The sequence below is a fragment of the Podarcis erhardii genome (genome assembly GCF_964252035.2).
Source record: "Podarcis erhardii genome assembly, chromosome: 10".
Taxonomy (NCBI): domain Eukaryota; kingdom Metazoa; phylum Chordata; class Lepidosauria; order Squamata; family Lacertidae; genus Podarcis; species Podarcis erhardii.
In genome coordinates, this window is record NC_138500.1 from 24,563,620 (window position 1) to 24,587,264 (window position 23,645).

Genomic DNA, 23,645 nt, shown 5'->3' on the forward strand with positions numbered 1-23,645 from the left:
ACATGTATGATCATGTAACATTATTGTTTGCTAACTGTAATATATCAGCATGGAAATGCCCTTTAATGGCTTGCAGTATGGCTACAAGCTGTGACAGTGTGCTGAGGGAGCAGTTATCCCCAGTCTAGTAACTGATTTGATCAGTATGGATCCATGGCTCAGAAAGCTGAGAGGTGTGAAAGATGGGGAGATGTCGTCTAGTTAAGTGTTGCCCATCCCAGAGGTAGTTAACCTGTGGTCCATCAGATGTTGTTGGACTCCCATCAATCCCAGCTCCCATCTTCCTGAGAAATTGGCCATATAGGCTGTGCCATGTGGGCTGCTGGAAGTCCAACAAGCCATTGAGGGTCATAGGCTTTCCACCTCTGGTTTATGGTGATAACAGCTCTACAAGATTCCAGAAAGAGGTCCTTCACCAACCTACCTGGAGATGCTTGGGAATTGAACCTGGCACCTTTTGTATTAGGACCCGTGCTCTACCACTGAGCTATGGCCCTGAGGAAGACCACTTCTCAAATGTTGCAAAGTGCATGTTGTTCAAACACTTCAGGTTCTAATAAAAAGCAAAGTAGATTTAACAAGTCTGAAGTCTGTCTACCCTGTCTACCCAGCCTAAGCTCCTGAAAGGAAAAATGAGGCTAAAAAATAATAAATGCAGTAATAACACTGTTCAAGACATTTGGTCCACAATAGAATAGACGGTATTTGAATCCTACTATGCAGTATATGAAGAACAGTCTTCACTTCCTTTCCCTTCAAATTAAACCCTAAGTAAGTGGAAAGCGACTGCTGTAAAAGTATTGCAGAATGAAGAAAGGGAATAAAGTTCAAACATATATAATGATAGGATTATTGTGTAATCAGTCTTGGCACCTTCCTGGCTGTGCCCACATTATTCTGTCACAGCTTTTCACTGCACTGTTTAGAGAAGAGGTCACTAGCCGTGTTGTTCTTGACTGTTTGGAGTCATATTTTTTTTGCCCAGTAGCCCTGTCATCCTTAAAGTGGAAGGATTCGATCTGTGGAAGTGTGGAGCACCTGCCATTCCTGTGAGATAAGACAGTTTGGGGTTTCAATGGCATCCTTCAAATACAAGCACACGAAGGGTTTTTGGGGACAGTTGAATAGGTTATTTAGAAATGCACCACTTCCTTAACTGTCAGCCTTCACCAACCCAAATGTCTGGGGCTGATGGGAGTTGTTGCTGGGGACTGAGAGAGGAGTACCAGGATGCTGGGGGGGGTGGAGCTTGTATGCATACCTCTGTCCCCCATCTCCAGTTTTACCTCACATATGTTCAGATGAACACCTGAACACATATTTTATCTTTTGGGCATCTCTCAGGATGATACCATGACAGATCACAGTCAGGACGACTTCCCGTCTTACATTTTGTGATGCTAATACAGATTGAGGGGGTGAGTTACATGTTATTCTAACAGCACCTTTGGAAGAAATAACAAGTGGTGGGGATTTTCAGTGGGTAAAACTGAGTACAGGAAAGAGTTAAGGCAACCTCCCTGTGACTCCAGTCCTGATTGGTGCCCTGTGTACCTGCTTTTTCTGAAAGATGAAACTGGCCAGTGACTTTCCAGGATTTCAGTCAGGAGTCTTTCTCAACTCTACCTGGAAAAGCTGGCAACTGAACCTTGAACGTATTGCATCTGTGTTTAGCATGACACACAGCAGGACTCTGAAGCTTTAGCTAAGTTGGAAACAAAGGAGAGGCCTCCTGAGAATAAGTAGAAGTAGCATCCATACTCATTATAAATTATAACTTCTAATGAAGTCACACTCCAAATCCCGGAGGGCTCTGATGTGCTCTTAGAACTTCTGCATGGAGGGGCTGTCCTGATAATTATGCCCTGGAATAATCCACTCATTTAATTGTGAACCACCCTGGCATCCATGGAACATTCCCAGGCTCATGGAAGAGAATGAGAAAAAGATTAGGGTTGGAGAACCTGTGGCACCGCAGAAGTTGGTGAACTCCCAAGTCCCATTGGCTCAAGCCAGCGTGACCCAATGGTAAGGGATGATGAGAGATGTAGTGCAACAATATCTGGAGGGTTACATGTTCCCCACTCTCAGAGGTGTGCTTAGGCTCCCCTGTGCTCTTGGCAAGAAGGCACATCGGCCCTTCCAAAGCTGGGACAGACTATGGACCAAAAACGGAAAAAAAACTTTGCTTTTTGTCGCCTTTCGTGCTCCTCCAGTGACTTCCTCCACGGTCATCAGGGTCTGCTCCACTCTGCCCCTCCTCCTCCTCCTCTTCCATCTGCCTGCCTGCCTGATTGCCTCTCTTACTTGCTGCCTCCCTCCCTCCCTCCCTCTCTCCTGCAACTCTTGCTTGCTCTCTCATCTTTCTTCCCTGAGCACTCTGCTCACATTTCTAACAGTGCCGCCAGCCAACTGGGGAGGGGGCACTGGGGGGCTGCTGCGTTGGCCTAAACCAGCAACCAGATTCCTCTGCCAAGGTGCCCAGAGGAACCTGCATGCTTCATCTGGCTGCCCAGAGCAGTGTAGGAGCGCCCTGGGGAGCATGCAGATGGGCAGACGAGCGGGCTACTAGCCACTCTGAGCCAGAGGCACAATTTTTGTGCCTCCCTGGGCCTGCGCCCTTGGTGGGGGCCAACTTAACCAACTCCTTATAATGTCCCTGCCCACCCTTGACATCGATTAATACACATAAACATGGAAAATTCCACAAACACACTAGAGCTGCTAGACTAGAGAAGTTTGATGCTACCCGGACAAAATAAAACTTTATCCAGTTCGCACCTTGTGCCCTTGACCTAGGTTTCCCATTGGTACCCCTAGAAGCTGAAAGGGAGCCTTGCACTCAGAGGACAGCCCTATGAGCCATAATTCTTGAATAAGTAAACAAATATTTTCCCCGCATTTCCCAACTTGCAAGTAGATGTAGAGAGTTGAGCACTTTTGCCAAAACAAAGGAAAGGTTTTAAGCATTTGCCATCACCGCTATCCCCCCCCCCCATGCCAACTGTCTGAGCCTAGTTTCTGCTGCACCTCACTGGATCTCTTCACAATTATTAATAACTTTCTGGAAATGGAGCTGTTGGCTGCTGCATTCTGTGTAATGTTGTTTATCCCTCTAGCAGTCAGACAGCAGGCCATTAAAAATAAATTGCAATCTTTGGAAGGCTTTCCCACCACCTTTTCATCTTTTTAAAGAATTTCCAGCAATTAAAGGTTGACTAAAGAATGCTGATAAGGAGCAAACAAAATGTTGTGGTTGGCATGCAATCAGGAAGCGTGGTGCAATCTGGAATCCCATCTGCACCTTGAATATGCAGGTGTAACAAACCACAATACAGCTTATTAGTATATATTTGATTACAACAAATAAATAATGTGACACTAGGAACCAGAATCTTCTTACTTAGCACTGACGGTGTAAACCTGTGCGCATTTGCTTGGAAGTAATTCCCCATGCAATTTAGTGGAGCTTCTCGTTAGCAAGTGTGATTAGGACTGCAGTCTCGGATCTGTGCCTCTTTCCCTCCATTCCTCCCCCCACTCTTTCCCGTCAACTTTATACTGCAGAAAGTTGCAAAGCCGACATCTGGTTCTGGAGGAAATCACCATTGGAGACTTGTTAAATATTCAAAAATGCTTGGAAAGTGTTGCAGTACAGTAGGAAGACAAGACACTTAACCATGCTGAAAACCAGAGACATTGCCGCTTATACAATCCGTAACTTGTTCCATCTGTGCACCGTGCAGTGTTCCAAGTCAATCCTAATTAAGCATATGTATGAGCCGAGAGGTGTATTCATCAGAAATACTCTCAGTTCCTCAATAATGTGGCAATGAGCAGGAGATTATCCTTGCCTTCTTTCCAAGGTGACGTCACTACATTAGGTCTTTTGTGCTGATAATCGGGACTTAGGAAAGGTTTTATGTTCTTAGCGCCAGCATTTTAAAATCTACTCATACTGATTTTAATGTAATAAGGGTCAGCAGAGCTTTAAAAATTAATATTTATCTTGAAAGATCAGAAATCAAATCTTTTTCTCTCCCCACTTTGGGGAGTGTGTGTGTGAAAGGGGGAAAGGAGTGAGAGGGGTGATTTAAGGATAAGCAAGCTTTGGGCTTCAGTGTTCCTTTGTCACATCTGGCAAAGATCTAGAATATCATCCAAACTGATTTGCTGTAAAAAGAACACAGCATTTCAGGCATACAAACCTATTGCTAACATTTTAGTGCTGAAGCTGGCAATAATTATAGAAGTCATTTAATAGAGTAGACATTCTTAATTCGTGAGTTCAGGTTGTAAGCTTCCATGTCAGACATTGTACTGGCTGAAGATTTAGTAGCAGTGATATGGCACTTTCATTCTAAGACAGGAGGAGCAACTGAGGTCGCAACATCATGTTAAGATCTATTTGGAGCACATCCTATATTTTTCTGAAGAATCCCTCATGTGCTTTCTAGTCCCCACACACAGTCCCTCCCTTAGTTACCACCACTAGCAAACACCTCTACACAATACTTTTGAACTATTCTGTTCATCACGTGCTTAGTCACTTAAGGCCTGTTCCTCAGCCAAACTCTCAGCATCATTGTGCCACTCAAATTTGGCTGAGGTAATGAGCTGTGCCATTATTCAGAAATTTAATTTGGAAGTCAGAAATTTAATTTTATAACAGAAGTGAAAAATGTCTCTGTATTTGTATTTTGCTGCTTGCAACTCCCCCCTAGAAAATTGTCTCCAGCTTTGAGTTGGACCCCAAAACATTATTTTGGGAGCTCTCTCAAATCACTTGTGTGGTAATTAGGGATAGATGAATCTGTCAGTTTTTGTTTCTATTTTTTCCAGATTTATGTTCAGTTCTCCACATTTGTACATCCCTTTGTTATATATATATATGTATGTGTGTAGTTAGGTAGAGTTAGAGTTATATATAAATAAAATTTCATAAGGATTTTAGTGTGAATTTTTCCTAACGTATATGCTTGTGTGCAATTGTGCCTAACATACACTGTTTTGCAAAGCAATATTGTTATATATAACACATTTTTTATGTTATTTTCACTAATACATGTGCTTTCATGCACAAGTTACCCTAATATGTGCAGTTTTGTACGCATTACTTGGCTAGAGAGCTGCTTTCCAAAATTCAGAGAAATGAGGATTTTGAAGGATGGATGTGCTTCTGTTTGTGTATTTTTTTCAGAAAGTGTGAATTGATTTCTCCTCCATCCCTAGTGGTTATAGAGAATCACAGGGAAGAACCCAACTTTCGGGGATTTTCTAAAACATGGTGGGGTTGCAAGGAAAGTGAGGTTGAATATGATGTACATGCAGCCATTGTGTCATACACTACGGGAGGAAGTGACTATGGGAGGAGAGGGGCATAATCCTGTTAGGATATCGTTCCATTCCTCCTTAAAAGAGTCAGGCATGATTGTTGTGTGTCACATGCCTGTTTACTCCCAGCACTGTTCTCGCTGGGAACTTCCGTTTTGTATATAGCTTTTGTTCTGGCTGTTTCCTCGACACGGATGGTACAAGCACTCGTTTTGCAAGGTTGCCAAAACTTTTGTAGCAGTGAGGTCCTGCGCAGGAAGAGTTGCTAGCTGGCTTGCCACAGCATGATAGCTCTCATCCAGGGAGTCCAGAATAAGGATTGCAAACAAAGACTCAGGCATATTCAAACCTCTATGAGTCAATTCCTGTCTGTGATGCTGCAAATGTAAAACATGGGCTCTAAGGTCTTCCCCTGGCTCCAAACGCTTCCTGTGCAGCTTTCTGAAGTAAAGCAACACAGACCCAGCCTCTTGTCGGAGATGACAGGCCTTAAGCCCTTCCCACATCTCACGGGCGCTGGCCTTGCCAGCCAGGGGGATTAACTCTTCAGGAACTACTGAGAGCAATTTTTTTCCCATGGCTCTTGAATCCTGTGCCTCCCATTCATCCTACTCCTTCACCATGCGAGAGATTGGGCAGTCAGGTTATGTATGAACTGTATCTAAGTAATAAAGTAAGTGGCAGAGATGAGCAGAATACAAAACACATGCCTATTGCTGAAATACTATTCCTCCTTAAAAGAGTCTAATCAAATTGGATGCAACAACTTTCAGCCATGAAGAACTCCAGGGAAAGAGACTTGGAATCCTAGATATTGTTGGAAAAGCCACTCATCTGTTCCATTAGCACCTACTATGGAACTCTGCCTGCTATACTGATGCACCTGCAAGAAATGAAATTATTCCTTTGAGCAAAAAAAAGTCTGCTTGCCACAAATATAACAGGATGGTTTCTGAGATTCCAGAAGCAGAGTTCCACTCACAGAACCTTGTACTCGCGGAAAAAAGAAAGTGATTGCCATTGATTTCTTTTCCTACTGCAGCCTGCTATCATTTACTTTGGGAGAGTGGAAGACTCTCCAGAATGGCATGGGAAGCATAAGGAGGAATTGGAGAAAAATCTCCTCCCCTTCCAAGAGCACCAGCCTCCACTGGATGGCCAGCTCTTCTGCAAACAGATGGAACCCTTTTTGTGGAAGCTCTATTGCCCCTGACTATGTTCTTTATATTGCCTCTTTCCTTTGAATAAAGAGGAAGTAACTCTGCACACAAGTGAGTTCATACTTCGGAAAACTACCTTGAACTATATATAACATGTTGGTGAGATTTTAAAATTACGGAATGTGTTTGCAAAACTGGCATTGCTGTGCTCATGGGTTACACAAGAGTCTGAAGTCAGCCTTCTCGACTGGAGTCATACTATTGAGCAACTTGGATGGGAGAGTTCACATGCAAGAGTCTTTCCAACAGTTCTAGGAATTTTATATCTTTAAAAGCATTCAATATATTTCTTTTCATGCTCAAGCATGGCCCTTCCAAACCTGCATTGTTGTTTTCCAGAAATTTCAGTGAACTGGGGTCACAGAGTAGATTTCTCACTGTCTACATGGAAGCTGGGCAATAATCTGCTCCCTCAGTAGATTCTATTACAGAATTCTAAGGTGAGCTAGTATAATAAGTTTCATATAAGATATTCCTTACACATAGTGCTGGCCTGGACAGCACACCAGTGGATAATTTTTTTCTGGCAAAGCTGTCATTTGACACTGTTTCATCTGTTGACATTGTACACATATGATACAGGAAAGCCGTGATCAAAAATGTAATTTCAGTGGGAATGTTAATAGTTATTTTCATGATTTAGTATTATGTGACTCCAACTCTCTACCCACACATTTTTCTTTCCTAATTGCCTCTTGTGTACGGGAATTGTGTTTCAGTTTTCAAACCACTGACACACTGGCTTAAGGGTCTATGCTTAGACCATTGATCCAGTAAGGAATATAATTTTACATCTTTTTAATCCCTCAGGACAAATTGAAAGGCTACATTTTACAGTTGGGACAAATTCTAAAAATGATTCTTGCGTCTGAATATTATTTAAAACAAAAGGTGCATAACTTGCTTTCCCACAAACTGTTTTCTTTTCTTTTTTGCAGAGTTAAATATCAAACCCCTGAATATCAGTGGCTGGGGAACAACAGGGGGAGAGTCAGGGGGCAATTTCATAGTCTTCCTAGATGCATCTGGTTGGCCTCTGTGAGGAACAGGATATTGCACTAGGTAAGCCTTTGGTCTGATCCAGTTGGGCTTGTCTTATGTTTCTATGTTCTTATGCTCTTAGTATATGCTCTTAAGATAAGCAAGTTACATTACTGAGACAATTCCAGGGGTGCACTCTGGACATGCCAAAAGGGCAGGTAGCAGCAGATGACACACCCTTCTTTGGCAGTGTCTTTAAGTGTGAGTCCAAGAAATTTCTTACTTCTAGAAATTCAGTATGCATTTTCATTCCCCATAGGAAACTGTGGATATGCACACAACTCAAATATGCTGGACTTCCTCTTATGCAGCCTAGGACTCACATACCTACAGGACCGCCTCTCCTGGTATGCCCCGTGGAGGACCTTAAGGTCCACAAATGACAACACTTTGGAGGTCCCAAGTCGCAAGGTGATTAGATTGGTCTCAACTAGGGCCAGGGCCTTTTCAGTACGGGCCCCGACTTGGTGCAACACTCTGTTACAAGAGACTAGGGCCCTGCGGGATTTGACATCTTTCTGCACGGCCTGCAAGACAGAGCTGTTCTGCCTGGCCTTTGGTTTGGACTCAGCCTGACCCTTATGTTTCCCTCCCCTTATGGTTTTGAACTATGGGCTACTATTAAAATGAGGCTGCATTTTAAATTGTATTTTAACCCATATTTTAAATTGTTTCCCCCCCTTCCCTATTATGTTTTTATTGTGATTTTACTGGTGGTGTTAGCTGCCCTGAGCCCATTTAATATTATTATTATCGTGATTATGTTGATGATGATGTTCTCCATGCATACAAACCTGCAAATCACTTATCAGAGTGATCTTGTGCTTTCAAAAATGGTATGTCTGCATTTAACTTTGCTCTCTGGCACTAAAATAGCACCTGTTGCTGGCATCAGCCAATCAAATTATACCTATTCTTGCTTCTCCAAGTCATGAGGACAAAAGACAATTTACCACAGTGGCAGAGCGCTCCTTACTTGGTATTTTTAATGTTCAGTGAAGAAGATATGAATCACCTTATAAAACATGCATTATGCCAGAAGACTTGCATTAAGTGTAGTTGAATTGATTTTGATTGTTCTTACAGTTTCCTGTTGTTTGTGAACTTTGAATCCCAATTTGTGGGTTTTTTTTTTTTTAAAAAAAAGAGGAATATCTAAATTTCTAGGAAAAGCCAGCACTTGGAACCCTGAGTAACCTCTGTTAATTTTTAAAATGCAAATGCAGACTATATGTCCCTTCAGTTTCAGCCATCATTATTTTTAACTCATGTCATGAATTATTAGTTTTCATTGAATGCCTCTCATATTCTTGTCAGAAGATTCATTTTAAGTGTATTAGGATGTTCTGTGTGTCAGGAAGTCAAATCTTTAGGTCAGCCCTTACTCTCTCTCTCTCTCTCTCTTTTAAGTGACTGGTGTATCTTGAAGTTCAAGTAGGACAATTGCTGATGATTCAGTAGCTAGCAATAAACCTATCTGCCTTAAACACCTAGCCTGGATAATACTGAGGAGCAGTCAATTTTTGAAAAGCTAAGGGTGCATGCAGTGAAGTAATCAAAAGGGTGCAATGCATATTTGGATTCTGGGTCTCGAAAAGTGTTAAAAGATCCGGGGGAACGTCAATTTCTGGTGGTAGAAAAACAGAAATGTAAACTAACTTGACAATAATCTAATAATCTACAATTGTCTTCAAAAATCTGACCAGCTGAGAGAACAGCCAGTTCTAGACAAATCATAAAGCAACCCTAAGCTATGCTAGCTCATTTGAGGTACAGTTGTACCTCGGCTCCCGAACGCCTTGGGAGTTGAATGTTCCGGCTCCAGAACGATCAAAAACAGGAAGTAACTGTTCCGGTTTTCAAACATTCTTTGGGAAGCCGAATGTCCAACGGGGCTTCTGTAGCTTCCGATTGGCTGCAGAAGTCGCTCTTTGGAAGTCAAATGTTTTGGAAGTTGAATGGACTTCCGGAATGGATTCTGTTCGACTTCTGAATACGACTGTACTAATGTTTGGAGAATATACACTTCAACTAATGTTCCATCCAATGAAAGCTTTTATTGGACGAGGCCAGTGGCATCATATTGGCTCAGTAGGGTGACACTAATAAGCTTTCAGTTTCCTTGGAAGTTTTGTGTAGAACAGTCAAATGGGTTAGCCTCCTTTTTCAGCCCATTTTATTTTCTCTTAACCATGGCATGTGTGCCTTGCACAGATCCCTATTTGGTAGCTGTTTAGATACTGTACTGACTTTGTGTAGATCTTTTCTTGCCCTCATCATTAACATTGTCAGACCTTTTAGCTGTCCACTCTATGTTCCTCTCCATCAGGAAGTTTCTGACTTTTAATTAAACTTGTATATAGAGATGGATCGAGAATCAGCTTTGATCCTCTCAGTTTCCCATTTTCTAATCTAAGATCTGGTTCTCCACATTTTTCTGCAGCAATTTGTGGGATGGGGGAGAAATCAAATCATGAAAATTTGTCAATATATTAGTGTGAATTTTTGCTAATAAATACCTTTTTGTATGCAGTTTTCACACACACACACACACACACACACACACACACACACACACACACACGTACACACACGTATGAAAGCAATTTCCCTAATATAGTGCATTTTGCATGCTATATGCATTTTATGCACATTCTCCCCAACCTATGCATTTTTATTTTTTTTGGTTGGAGAACTTTGGTTGGAGAACTGCACCACAAAATTCAGAGCAGTGCAAAGTTCAAATGATGGCTGTGTTTTGGTTCTCATATTGTTACAGAAAGTGTGAATTAAGTAGTTTTGCCTTTAAATGCAAACTGAACTGAATTTCTCCCCCATCGCTACCTGTATAGAATGAGTCATACAGTTTGACTGTGGCCTGCATAATATGAAGCTCAAGATAAGTTAAAGGTTTTTGTCAAATGATTATTTACCTTTACAAGACTAACAGTATGGAATAGTATGATATCTATCTATCTATCTATCTATCTATCTATCTATCTATCTATCTTCTAATTTGCTAATCTCCTGTTGTTCAGTAACCCTGCCTCTCTAACGTCTTTGAGACACCTGTCCCAAGCAACTATACAGTGGTACCTCGGGTTAAGTACTTAATTTGTTCCGGAGGTCCATTCGTAACCTAAAACCTAAAAACACGCTGCCGGAGCACGATTTCTGTTCTCATCCTGAAGCAAAGTTCTTAACCCGAGGTACTATTTCTGGGTTAGCGGAGTCTGTAACCTGAAGCGTATGTAATCTGAAGCGTATGTAACCAGAGGTACCACTGTAGTTGCATTGTTGGGAATTACACCCCCTGTTTTTATTTAAACTGGGTGGCCTCTGCTTGTGTCATAATCTAAAAAAAAGAATGATTTGAAATAAAGATCTGTTGTCTATTACTTGATTGCTAATAGTGCCATCAAATTGGATTTATTTTAAAATTTAAATCTGTTTTGACATCTTTAAGATTCATCTGTTTTGAATCATTGATGATCTTTGGGAAGACATGCATTTGAATCAAACACATAAAACTCCCTGGTATCGCCCTTGTTTGTTCATCAGGACTTTAGTAACAGGAGAAATGTACAGCCACTTTCGTGAAAGCAATAATCAGAGCTTTCGGAAAACAAAGAAAAGCACACCACACAGTAGAAGATGGCACTATAATTTTCACCAAAATACAGATAGGTAGCCGTGTTGGTCTGCCATGGTCAAAACAAAATAAAAAAATTCCTTCCAGTAGCACCTTAAAGACCAACTGAGTTAGTTCTAGGTATGAGCTTTCGTGTGCATGCACACTTCTTCAGATACACAGTGTGTATCTGAAGAAGTGTGCATGCACACGAAAGCTCATACCTAGAACTAACTCAGTTGGTCTTTAAGGTGCTACTGGAAGGAATTTTTTTATTTTGTTTTCACCAAAATATTATTTGAACCAGTTATTTACAATTGGGGTTAGGCCTGGTTTTAGCACAGAAACTGCTTTGGTCACCTCTGTGAGGAGAGGAAATGTTTCCCTGTTAATTCTCCTCGACCTCTTAGCAGCTTTTGGTACCATGAACCATAGTATTCTTCTGGAGCTGCAATCTGAGTGGGTGGCACCGCTTTGCGGTGGTTCCAGCCCTACTTGGGTGGACTTTCCCCAGGGCTGTTGCTTGGGGAGTGTTTTCAGCCCCATGGAGCCTTCAATGTGGGGTTCACAGGGTTTGAATTTATCCCCCATGCTGTTTAACATCTACATGACACTGCTGAGTGGGGTTATCCAGAGGTTTGGAGTATGTTGTCAGCGATATGCTGATGACACACAGCTCTACTTCTTTCTCCTGTACACCTGCATGGGAGGCAGTGGATGTTTTGGACTGTCATCTTACTTCAATAATGGACTGGATGAGAGCCAATAAACTGAAGATCTATCCAGATAAGACTGAGGCACTGTTAGTGGGCGGTTCCCTAGACCAGATGGCTGGGAGGTTGCCTGCTCTTGATGGGTTAAACTCCCTCTGAAGGAGTGGGTACATAGCTTTGGGGAACTCATTGATACTTTGCTGTCACTTGATGCTCAGGTGACCTCAGTGGTGTGAAGTGCCTTTCATCAACTTCAGCTGGTGGCCCAGCTGTGCCCTTATCTGGACAGGGAAAGCCTAACTACTGATGTCTATGCTCTGGTAACCTCTAAGTTAGATTACTGCAGCATATTATATGTTCTGGACCACCCTGAGATCTATGGGTATAGAGCAGCATACAAATTTAATATAGAGTACTAAATAATAATACAACAGTAAAATAATGCCACAATGCATAGCTAAAGACTAAAAGAGCATTTATTTTGTACAGTTATGTACAAAAACCACAAAATTAGCAGGACCTGGCACAGGATATCCATCTATGATAGAATTGCTCCTAAACTTCCTTGCACCAGCAGTTTCCCTAAGGGGGAAATGCACCAGTGTTGTGAGCCCTTTGCAGTGATGGCTAACAGTTGTGCAAACTATGACAGTGGGTGTCCTGCAGTAAAAGGATAAAAATTTAGCAGAGCTAAGTGCATGTGAAGGGGTGGAATGGGTGTTGTTCTCAACACAGGTGTTCATGTTTGCTTAGTAGTTGGTTCTATCCTTGATGGTGGTACAACATTATACCTGTAACAAAAGGTGGTGTAAGTTAAAAGTCTCTTGTGGAAAATGGAGTTTCTCAAGAGATAACTTAAGAGGCCTGCTGGATCAGACCAAAGACACACCTAGTTCAGCTTCCTGTTCCTCATAGCTGCCAACTTGGTGCTGGATATAACATATAGATATCACGACTAGTATCTACTGATAGCTTTATCCTTTGTGATTTTTTCTAATCCCCCTTTTAAGCCATCTACCGTAAATTGGTGGCCCACCATTGCATATTGTGGCAGCAAATTCCTTAGTTTAACTATGCACTGTGAGAATAAGTCTTTTGTCTGTTCTCCACAGTCTCGCATTATGAGAGACAGACAAAAATTATTTATCCAGTTTCTCCACACTGGGTATCTCTATCATGCCCTGCATACGCCCCACCCCCCACTGTCTTTTGTAATCTTTCCTCACAAAGGGTTTCTCCAGCCTCTCCCTCTATTTACTTCTTCTCTGACCCGACACCACAGTGCAGCATTGGATTACAATTAACTCAGTGGCCAATCACAGCACTTCATCAAGGTATATAAGACCCAGCCAGGCAACACAGATAATATATATCAATACATGTGGCATGAGATTTCATTACTCTAACTGAAAGCCTAGGGTACCAGTGAGGACTTTAGTGATAAGATACTTTAGTGATAAGAGAACAAACTTGGTCCAAAATGGCCCCAGTGAGATATGAATTGCAAAGGCATATAAAGTAAAGGGACTGCGTACTTATTTACTCATTGCTGACATAAATCTCTCTCATTTTCTCCCTTTCTGTCATTTTTGAAGAACATAACTATTACAAAATGGCAAGATGGGACTAAATAAGTACAGTTTCTGGCCCACACCACTGGTTTGGAAATTGCAACCACAGCAATTAGCATTTCCAGTTTCCAGTTCAGAGGAGGTCAGGCAGTGGGGTTATCCTTGGAGCAGTTGTATATTACCTCAAAGGAAAAAGTAAAACGGAAAGGCAGCACTCTGAGAGACTTTGCACTCTTGACTTGGCTTAAGCTTCAATGAAACCTTATCCTCAACCAGCTTTTTGTTTACTTCAGTCAGCTGTCTGTCTTCCACATAGTGATGAACTCACTTGCTTTCATTCAAGAAGAGCCCTGAATCCTATTCTCACAGTGGCCTGTTAGAAGCCTTTGAGCAGGGCATGACTACAACAGGACTCTTTATGTAGGTCCTATTATTGTTACTTGGATCACATCTACATTACTATCCTAAACCAGGTTTGAACAAGTTTAGGTTTCCCAAAGGAATCTTAAGAAACTGTTGTTGTGTGAAGGTGCTGTGGCCATTTTGTGTGTAGATAGGTTGTTGTCCTGAAGATCATTGGGGTTGGGGGAAGAGCCATATAATATGACAATAAAATGACTTTTGTTCTATAGGATTGCCGCATAAGTGAATATAAAATATTTTCAATACGACATTAGACCAGCGAAGGGGACCATGCAGCCTCCAGATGTTGCCAGATGTTCCCATTCTCCCTAATCCTTGGCCATGCTGGTAGAAACTATTGGGGTGCAGGGGTCCAACAACATATGGGGCCATTATGGGGTTTTCCACCTCTGCATTAGACAAAGACATCAATCATAACAAAACATGTTTCTGATGTTTTAAATTTCTTTTTTTAAAAAAAATGCTCCCTGAATGGCAGCTTAGTTATAGGCATAAATAAGTAAATATAAATCCACTGATGAAAACTGAACTAAGAAAACATATTTACAGCTGAATCCTGAGGAGTAGTAGTAGAAGTAGTAATTATTATTATTATTATTATTATTATTATTATTATTATTATTATTTATACCCTGCCCATCTGGCTGGGTTTCCCCAGCCACTCTGAGCTGCTTTCAAACTTTAAAAACTTCACAATATAGGTCTGCCTTCTGATGTTTTCTAAAACTTGTGTAGTTCTTTATCTCCTGGACATCTGATGGGAGGGTTTTCCACAGGGAGGTGACACTGCCGAGAAGACCCTCTGCCTGATTCCCTGTAACTTCACTTCTCGCAGTGAGAGAACCCAGTGAGTGTTGTAGGAAGATGCTTTAGGGCTAATTGGCAGACAAGCAACAGACAACAGACAAGCCTGAGGCTTCTTTCCCCTCATTTTTTCTTTAAATGAGGTGAATAGACAGTGATTGCACCCTAGAACTACCAAAAATTGTTGGGCTTACAGCCCTGAATCCACAAAAATGATGAGCTCCATTTCTAGACACCCCCAAATACATTGGACTGGCCTGAGGAATTCTGCAAGAGGTTCTGTCACTTTGATTGCAAGAGACAGAAACCACTTTACTATGTTAACTCAGAAGGGAATCCCGCTGATTCCCAAAGTGTGCTTAGGACTGACACTGTGCAGCCCCATGCTATGCATGTATACTCAGAAGAAAGCCTCTCTGAACACAGTGGGACCTGCTCCAAGCATGGCACTGATGTAACACTGAACTGCGGAGTTTGAGATTCAGCTTAAGCAGTGGCAACATCACCCCTATCAAAAACAAGAGAATTTAATCTCTTGGTGTTTAAAGAACATACACACGCTATCTAATTTAGAGAAAATGAAGCACTAGCCTAGAGATTTTTGAAAGGCTACATTTGGGCCATCGAATTTAAGTAGGGTTGAAGACCGAAAAAAACCCCAACAACCACTTGTTACTTTGTGATTCTACCCACTTATCCATTGCCTGCTCCTAAATTACACAAAGAGAAATTAGATACATTTTCAGTAGCTCATTCTCAAATCTTTTCCATGACTCAACATTACTCCTTTTGCCAAACTAAATACGTCTGAGAAAGGTTGGAAACTTTAATGGAAAGAAACATAAAACTTGAAATATGTAAAGGGGAGGGGGGAGGAATCAGGCTCTTCTATGAAGCCTGTTGAATCATAATTCAGCAATTTAAGGGATGCAGAAGTGAGATGTTATAACTCGATTTAAAGGGCTTTTGAGATAATAATTTTGACCATGCAAAATTGAAAATAAAATAGATGCAACAATTAGCTTTCCATTAACCTCCAGGGGCTGAAGCAGTGAACACAGTTGCCCAATCACATAGAAGAGAAGAAGAGTTTGGATTTGATATCCCGCTTTATCACTACCCGAAGGAGTATCAAAGCGACTAACAATCTCCTTTCCCTTCCTCCCCCACAACAAACACTCTGCGAGGTGAATGGGGCTGAGAGACTTCAGAGAAGTGTGACTAGCCCAAAGTCACCCAGCAGCTGCATGTGGAGGAGCGGAGACGCGAACCCAGTTCACCAGATTACAAATCTACCGCTCTTAACCATTATACCACACTGGCTCTCATAAACAAACAATAAAACAATAAAACAATAAAACAATAAAACAATAAAACAATAAACTAACAAAAAAACCCCAAAAACCCAAACAATCCAAGGAAGTCTTTATGTGAAAAGAATAAATGTCAGGATAATGAATAACAGTAAACCTCATTGGCATGATGCACATGTGGGAAAATGCCCTCAAAATAATGCTTGATGCCAGTCCAGCAGAGATGTGACGAAAGAGCTAAGGGGTGAGGGGAACATTGATGCCTCCTCAATTAGGGTGAAGTGAGCTAGCTTCTACAAAATGGCTTGCAGCTGAGGGTGGGGGTGGGGGGTGGGACCCTGCTGAGTATGAGATGCTTGTGGGCCTGCTGAAAGCCAGAAAAGCAAGGGGAAGCTTTCTGGGACATACGTAATTAGGATGTAACAAAAGCTGTTGTGAATCAGACCAGCAGTATGGCTGGTTCAGCATCCTGATTCCTGCAGTGGCCAACCAAATGCCTCTGGGAAGGCCATAAGCAAGGCTGCCAGCAGCTGATATTTTGGTGCAAACGGTCTATGAACCTCAAGGCTACATATAGCCATTGTGACCAGTAACCACTAACAGCCTTATTTTTCATGTTATCTGTCCAATCCCATTTTACAGCCATCGGGATATTGTCCATCATCAAATCTTGTGGCAGTGAGTTTCATAAAACAATTGCTTGATCCATGAAGAAGTGTTTCCTTTTGTCTGTCCTGAATCTCCTGCATCATTGAATGAGCACAACTTTCGTATTAACACGAAAGGGAGGAAAAAATCTATCCACTTTCTCCTAACCATGCTCTTCTGTCATGTCCCTCCATACTTGCCTTTATTCTAAACGAGAAAGCTCCAAAGGTTGTAACCTTCCCACATAGGGGAATTGATCATTTTGGTTGCTGTTTTTTCGAACCTTTTCCAACTCTACAATATCCTTTCTGAGGAGATATGAGGTAGCCAGAAATGAACACAGTATTCCAAGTGCAGTTGCACCATAGATTTGCACCCAGGGCCTTCTGGCGGTTCCCTCACTGCGAGAAGCCAAGTTACAGGGAACCAGGCAGAGGGCCTTCTCGGTAGTGGCGCCCTCCCTGTGGAACGCCCTCCCACCAGATGTCAGAGAGAACAACTACCAGACTTTTAGAAGACATCTTAAGGCAGCCCTATTTAGGGAAGCTTTTAATGTTTGATGTATTACAGTATTTTTATTTTTATTTTGGAAGCCGCCCAGAGTGGCTGGGGAAGTCCAGCCAGATGGGCGGGGTATAAATAATAAATTCTTCTTCTTCTTCTTCTTCTTCTTCTTCTTCTTCTTCTTCTTCTTCTTCTTCTTATTATTATTATTATTATTATTATTATTATTATTATTATTATTATAAAATGGCAAATGCAATTGTCAAAGTATCATTGAAAGTCTACAGGACTTGTTGACACTTTCTAATAGGTTAGTGTGACAGGACTTGACCTTGCAAGAAACCATGCTGGTTCTGCTTCAGTTACAATTCCAAGAGTGGCTTAACAACAAATTCCAATTCCCAGAGAGCCCTGGGGATTGTGTCTCTGTGAAGGGAATAGGGGTCTCCTCAGCACCCTTAACAAACTACAGTTCTCAGTATTCCTTAGAGGAAGTCATGATTGTTTAAGGTGATGATACTGATTTAGAAGTATAGTGCAGATGGGACCTTTGTTAGTTTACTTAAACTAAATGCAGAAAATTCTAAATCATACCACAAACACTTCATTCCTGTTCCTTTATATCTCTTCAGTAAACCCTCACAGAGGAGCCACTGTCCAACTCTTTTAAGACAGTGAAGTACCAGCAGACACAGATGTGTTGTAAAGCCTGGTAGCCAGGCAGGCCATTTCACACACAAGATGGCAATAAAATCAGATTTCCTACCATGTGACTACTCAAAGAACCTTGGATAATCTCTCTAATGGGTGTCTCCAAACAAAACATATGTTTTCAAACATTCACAGTTCATGATATTACATCTCAGCATGTAATATAAAAGTTATATTAAAAATTATAAGGTGTGAAAAAGGCCCAGAGGCAGGACACAATCTACTGTACATTATATATTTCACAGCGGGGAAATCCATGTTAACCAGGCTCTGGATTGGAGTTGCTATGTAAGTTTGCCTTATATGTTTCAACATGTTGAGCAAAAGGTTTTAATTAAGAGACTGTGTGGTCTTGGTTGACTGTATGATATGTCTGAATGACTCTTGCTACCCCTGGTCAAATATTGCAAAGCCATTAATAATATCAGGACAAATAGAGGAGATCATGTGCAAAGGTTTTGGCTGATTACATAATAGAATATGCCAGAAAGTAAAGCAAGTCAAGGCTGCCTTGGTATTTAAGGTCCTGTGAAAAAAGTGAAGGGGGTTAGTCATGCCAGAACCAGGGCTGAGCTTGCCAAGAGCTTCTTTAAGTAACTTTTGCCAACATGACACTATCAATCAATCAAATGTTTATTACGGCTGACTGACCATTAAACAAAGTACAAAATATGAACCAGTACAAAAATCACAGCCTCAGTGGAACCCATTATTATTTAGGGCGACAAAACCAGGAGCTAACTATCACAGCAGGTCTAAGAAATACCACAGCATTCGGAGACATTGCCACCTGTTCAGTAACAGATTTATTGGATTCCTCAAGGAAGGCACACAAAAGAATCTCTAAGACCGCCTCCTAATAAGGTGATACATTATGTGTTCTCTAACCCTTTGATAACGTCCACAGTAGGTGAACATGAGAGATTGTTTCAAGCTCCAAGTGGCTGCAAGGGCAGCACTGATCCATGACACTAAATAAGGCATGGATGACAAACTCAGCACAACAAATGATGGTTAAGGATTCTAACCTTAAGTAACTCAGTCCCCCTCTCGTACCTTTTAACGATTTTCACCTGACACACAGTCTTTAAATCTTGTCGCTCAGCAGCTACCCCTCACAGAAAATTGCCATTATAATTTACCATATTTTTCGCTCTATAACACGCACCTGACCATAACACGCACGTAGTTTTTAGAGGAGGAAAACAAGAAAAAAAATATTCTAAACGAAACAGTGGATGTATGAGTTTTGCGGTTCATGCTGTGGCCACAGACATGTGATCTGACAGTGAGTTTGGAGTAGCCCAATGCAAAAATCCTGAGGATCCATGTGGATCCATGCTTTGTAACCACGTTTTAAGTGGGGAGGGAAGGAAAAGCACTCAAGGGACAAGGAGCATGCGTGGGGTGTGTGGAGAAGGATGCTGCTAATAATGAAGAAGAGGGATATAAGGGGAGAAGGCTCCTCTCCCACTTTGCTCCTTTAAAGCAAGCAGGCTCTGCTTTTCTCCCTCCTCCCCGCTCATCCCTGGCTTAGCGAGCTGAAAAACTTTGCTGCTATGTAGCGAGCTGAGTGGGGAGGAGAGAGGGACAGAGAGCCTGTTTGCTTTAAAGGAACCAACCGGACAGGAGCCTCTTACACTCGTGTAAGTGGCTCCTCTCCTCTCCCGCTTTGCTCCTTTAAAGAAGCAGGCTCTCTGTCCCTCTCTCCTCCCCACTCAGCGGCTCTTCTCCCGCTTTGCTGTTTCAAAGCGAAGCACGGAGGAGGGAAGGAAGGGGAACCATGGATCCTCTGCTCACGACTGCAGCAGATCCTCCCCGCCACCCGTAGGCATTCTCTCCATAACACGCACAGACATTTCCCCTTACTTTCTAGGAGGAAAAAAGTGAGTTTTATGGTGCAAAAAATACGGTATATATTTCTGCCAGACTTCATGACATGCACACATGCAAATAACCCCAAGTACTTGTACTGAGGTCCCTACTCCACCTATTAATCCACATTACTTTCAGATTCGAAAAGTGACCACCAACACTGCCTCAAGAAGACTATTTAAACAAAATAAATGAGAAATGGTTGAGAAAAAGCAGCGATAAATGCAAGCCTACATGACCACAACATTGCCTCTTGCTGGTCTTTTTTGTTTTTCTTCTCTGCAAGGTTCAAATTCCTCCATATAAACTTTCTTCCTGGATACTACTGGAAAAGTGTAATGGTGGCTCTCATTACTGGAATTCTTGCTCAGTCAGGCTTTAGGACATGCTGACAAACTCAAGAGTCCTACTGATTCAGTATTCTAAAAGGGTCATCAGTTCCAGCATAAACAAGATCCACTTTTCTTTCTTTCCTGAAATTTTGTATGGTCAAAAGCAAAACAAACAAACAAACAAACATACGCTGCATTGTTTCAAGTAGCATACATGTGGATAGTTTTTAGATGAAGGAGGGGTTCAGGTACCTATGAAAGCAACTGTAAGCATGAATATTTCCATGTACATCTGACCTCCGCAGGTGATGATGGGCAGCAGGGGCAGCCCTCTGGCCATTTCCATTTGTTAGAGGGCAGAGCTATGTATGCTACACAACATGCCATTGCCCCCTTAAACTAACCCATGGCCTAGGGCAGTGGTATCTTTTCAAAGAGGGACACATTTGATGAAGTGAAGGGCCATAAGGGCCGACCAAACATGTTGACCTTTTCTTAGGGTTGAAGTTGTTGAGCTTTTTCAAGGATTGAAGTTGCTGAGGTTTCTTTAGGATTTTACCCCAGGAAATAAACTGCCATGGGGGCTGGATTAAACCAACCAGCGGCCAGATTAGGGCCCCCGAGGCGGACTTTGGACAGGCCTGGCCTAGGGTATAGTGGAGGATGCCATCCCATTACAAATACTGAAGTAAGATTCAACTGACAAAAGCTTCTGTATATGGAATGGGGTGGTGAGCCCCATCTTGTCCTTTGCTTTAGGCAATAAAATATCTCATACAAGACACAATGGATCCCTCTGTTCCTCAAATACTGATGTCTATTGAATCATGGGTATAGAGGAGGCACCTTGATGCTGTTAACAGGGACCAACCCAATGAGGAGTTTCAAGGATGGTAAGTAAGGAAGCGTGATCATCTGAGCAACATAAAACTGGTGTCATTATATTAGCTACTTTCAATGGATTTGAATAGAGAATCAAAATATCAAAGTTTGGAGGAGGTCAGTCATAATTATTAGGGATTTTTATGGTCTTGTTGACAAGAAAGCCAACAGTCAAATGACGTCATGGATGGATTCAGGCAGTGCCGAGTGCTGAATATCAGAGAAACCAAAATCTGCCCAGTTCTTTTATGAAATTCCTTTTTCTGTTCAAGGAAGCATGTGTTAGATCGTTCTTCCTGCTCAGTGCCAAGTCTTTAACTCCAACTTGTGATTTTCATTTTTAAAGCCAGCAGTGCCTCAGAAGATTTGCTTTAAGCACACAGATGACTTTTGTAACTGGAAAAATGCATTTCATTTTGTAAAAATGAAAACTTCTATGGTTGCTTTTAGATTTACGCTAGGTTTGTTGAATGAATGAATCAAGTATTCATTAATTTGCTTCTGACCCACTTTCCAAATGACTATTGTCCCCTTTCTTACGAGTAACTACATATTATGTTGCTGACTTTCCACCGTTTCCCCAGATTGGTCAATAGGATTCATCATGGGTGGAGCAAGAGATGTTATTTTATGGGGAAATGGTAACAAGACCTTGAAAAAACAAATTAATGATAAAAATGTGTTATTTCCTTTATAGATTTGTGAGAAAACTATTATCTTCCTCTAGAAATGGAATGGTAAGACGTCATCTTTAGAAAGCAATGTTTCTAACCTGGCAGGCACCTTTCTTAGTGGAATGAATTTTCCCTAGCTAAACTGCTACATCTGGGTGATCTGTAGGAGGACAGAGGCTCTGGTCTGTGAATAACTTGGCTGGGATCATCTCTCCCCCCACCTCTCAATGAAGTTGGTATTTCCTGGTAGAGTGGAGAGAATGTTGAGTATAGACCTGGGCTCAAATTCCCTCTGAACCTTCAAGTTTACTGGTGGCCTTGAGCCATTTCTCTGCCTAGTGTACTTCTGAGGACAACATACCGTAAAAGCTGAGTATGTTGCTTGAGTTCTTGAGATAAGAGGCAGAACACCAAAGCGAAACACATGAAGGCCCCTTCCTACAACTGGTTATTTTAAAGGTGTGTGATTTATCTTGATCACATGCAAAATACTAGGAAAAGAGAATCAGCTATTATAATTTGTCGCAGTCGGGTGAAATCTACAGAGTTGCTTGCAAAGTTCTCCTGAGCCAGGCTCTGTTAAAAACCCAGAGTTAGTAAAAGCTGGCCTCAAATGCGAGGTGAGCTTTTAATTCTTGCTTCAATCCTTCCCCAGCTAGGATCAAAATCTGAGCTAGAGAAGAATTCCCAATTTTCCTTCCACACCAGCTCTTCACTGTCTCCCAAAGCCCTCCTTGTTTCTCATACATGACAATTCGTAGCGGAAGCACATAGGGAGAGAAAGGGTTATTGTTCAGCCTCTTTGTCATGGCGAATGTCTGTAGGTTTCTGAAATTGCGCTATTGCTAAAACACCACATGAGAAGAAAAGAGTACAAATCTCCTTGTCCCACAATTGTGCCACTATTTACCCCACTGATCATCAAGGAAGAGAAAGCAAGAGTGTGTTTTAGAGTATGTGAGAGGCTGATGGGGAGTTCATTTATTCAAGCTCATAAAATTGTGTTATCCCTGAGGGTTGGAGAGCTGTGTATGAGAGAAGATAATTTCTGAGTTAAATTCAATGACTATTTCAGAGTTAAATTTGAGGAGAGCAAGAGACAGCTTGCTATTCTGAACAGATTAGTTGAGCATTCCCTCTTATCCTACTTTGGATCCCAGGATCCATTTTATATACCAGCTTTATATTTAATTCCTTTTTTTTTAACCCTGACTTGTTAATTATTTGCATGCTTGCTAGCCATGCACCCCTGCTGGGTCAAATCCAGTGCATCAGTTATAGATGTGTAGCATGATTATAAGAGAGAAAATAATAAAAAGCACAAACGTCAAAATCCTGTCTTGAATACCTGTGGTTCCTTCTGAAAAAGACATAAGATTTCAGGTAATTTCCCAGCTGTTTGGGCCCCAGGGGCCAACAGGCTCAGATACAAAACTTTATACTGGTTGTCAGGCATCTTATTGTGAGCTTGGAAAGCCACAATTTCACCATGCCATGGAATTTGGGCGACCAAACAGCTTGCTTTAGCAGCAAAATGGAATGCTGTTCAAAGAGAGAAGAGAGGAATAACTTGGAAACGTCTGATGCTACTTGGCAACCAGTTTGAGATTGCTTTACTCAGTGAAATATGACTTGTCCTTTATCACCTAGCTGCTCATGGCCAAGTTTTCCTTCTGCATTTTACATCTTTCTTTGGTTCACCCTGCCTGTTGTATCTTTGGATAATTTTCTCAACTCTCTCTCTCTCTCTCTCTCTCTCTCTCTCTCTCTCTCTCTCTCTGTGTGTGTGTGTGTGTGTAAGTAATATTCCTCTCTCTTTAGTTGTGTATAGGTTTACATATAAATCAAGCCTTTCAGTGCCATAGAGGCTAAGAGGCTGAACCATGGAATAGGTAGTTTCTGCTTGAAGTCTTGCGTCTTACCAGGTGGCCTTAAACAAGCTGCTACTGCTTAGCCATAGTCTCTAGTA

The 23,645-nt window shown here is 41.7% G+C and overlaps 1 protein-coding gene and 1 long non-coding RNA gene across 4 annotated transcripts in view; one reads left to right on the forward strand and one right to left on the reverse strand.

The window, feature by feature from the left end:
• Window positions 1-23,645, forward strand: part of LOC309351389 — an 84,147-nt gene that overhangs the window by 35,210 nt on the left and 25,292 nt on the right. The window contains exon 3 of the long non-coding RNA XR_014160815.1: window positions 7,493-7,616. This is a non-coding gene — a long non-coding RNA (uncharacterized lncRNA). The remainder of the gene's footprint in view (window positions 1-7,492; window positions 7,617-23,645) is intronic.
• The window catches only part of IGF1 (insulin like growth factor 1), a 63,020-nt gene that overhangs the window by 23,297 nt on the left and 16,078 nt on the right, over window positions 1-23,645 (reverse strand). The gene's annotated exons all lie outside the window — the stretch shown is intronic.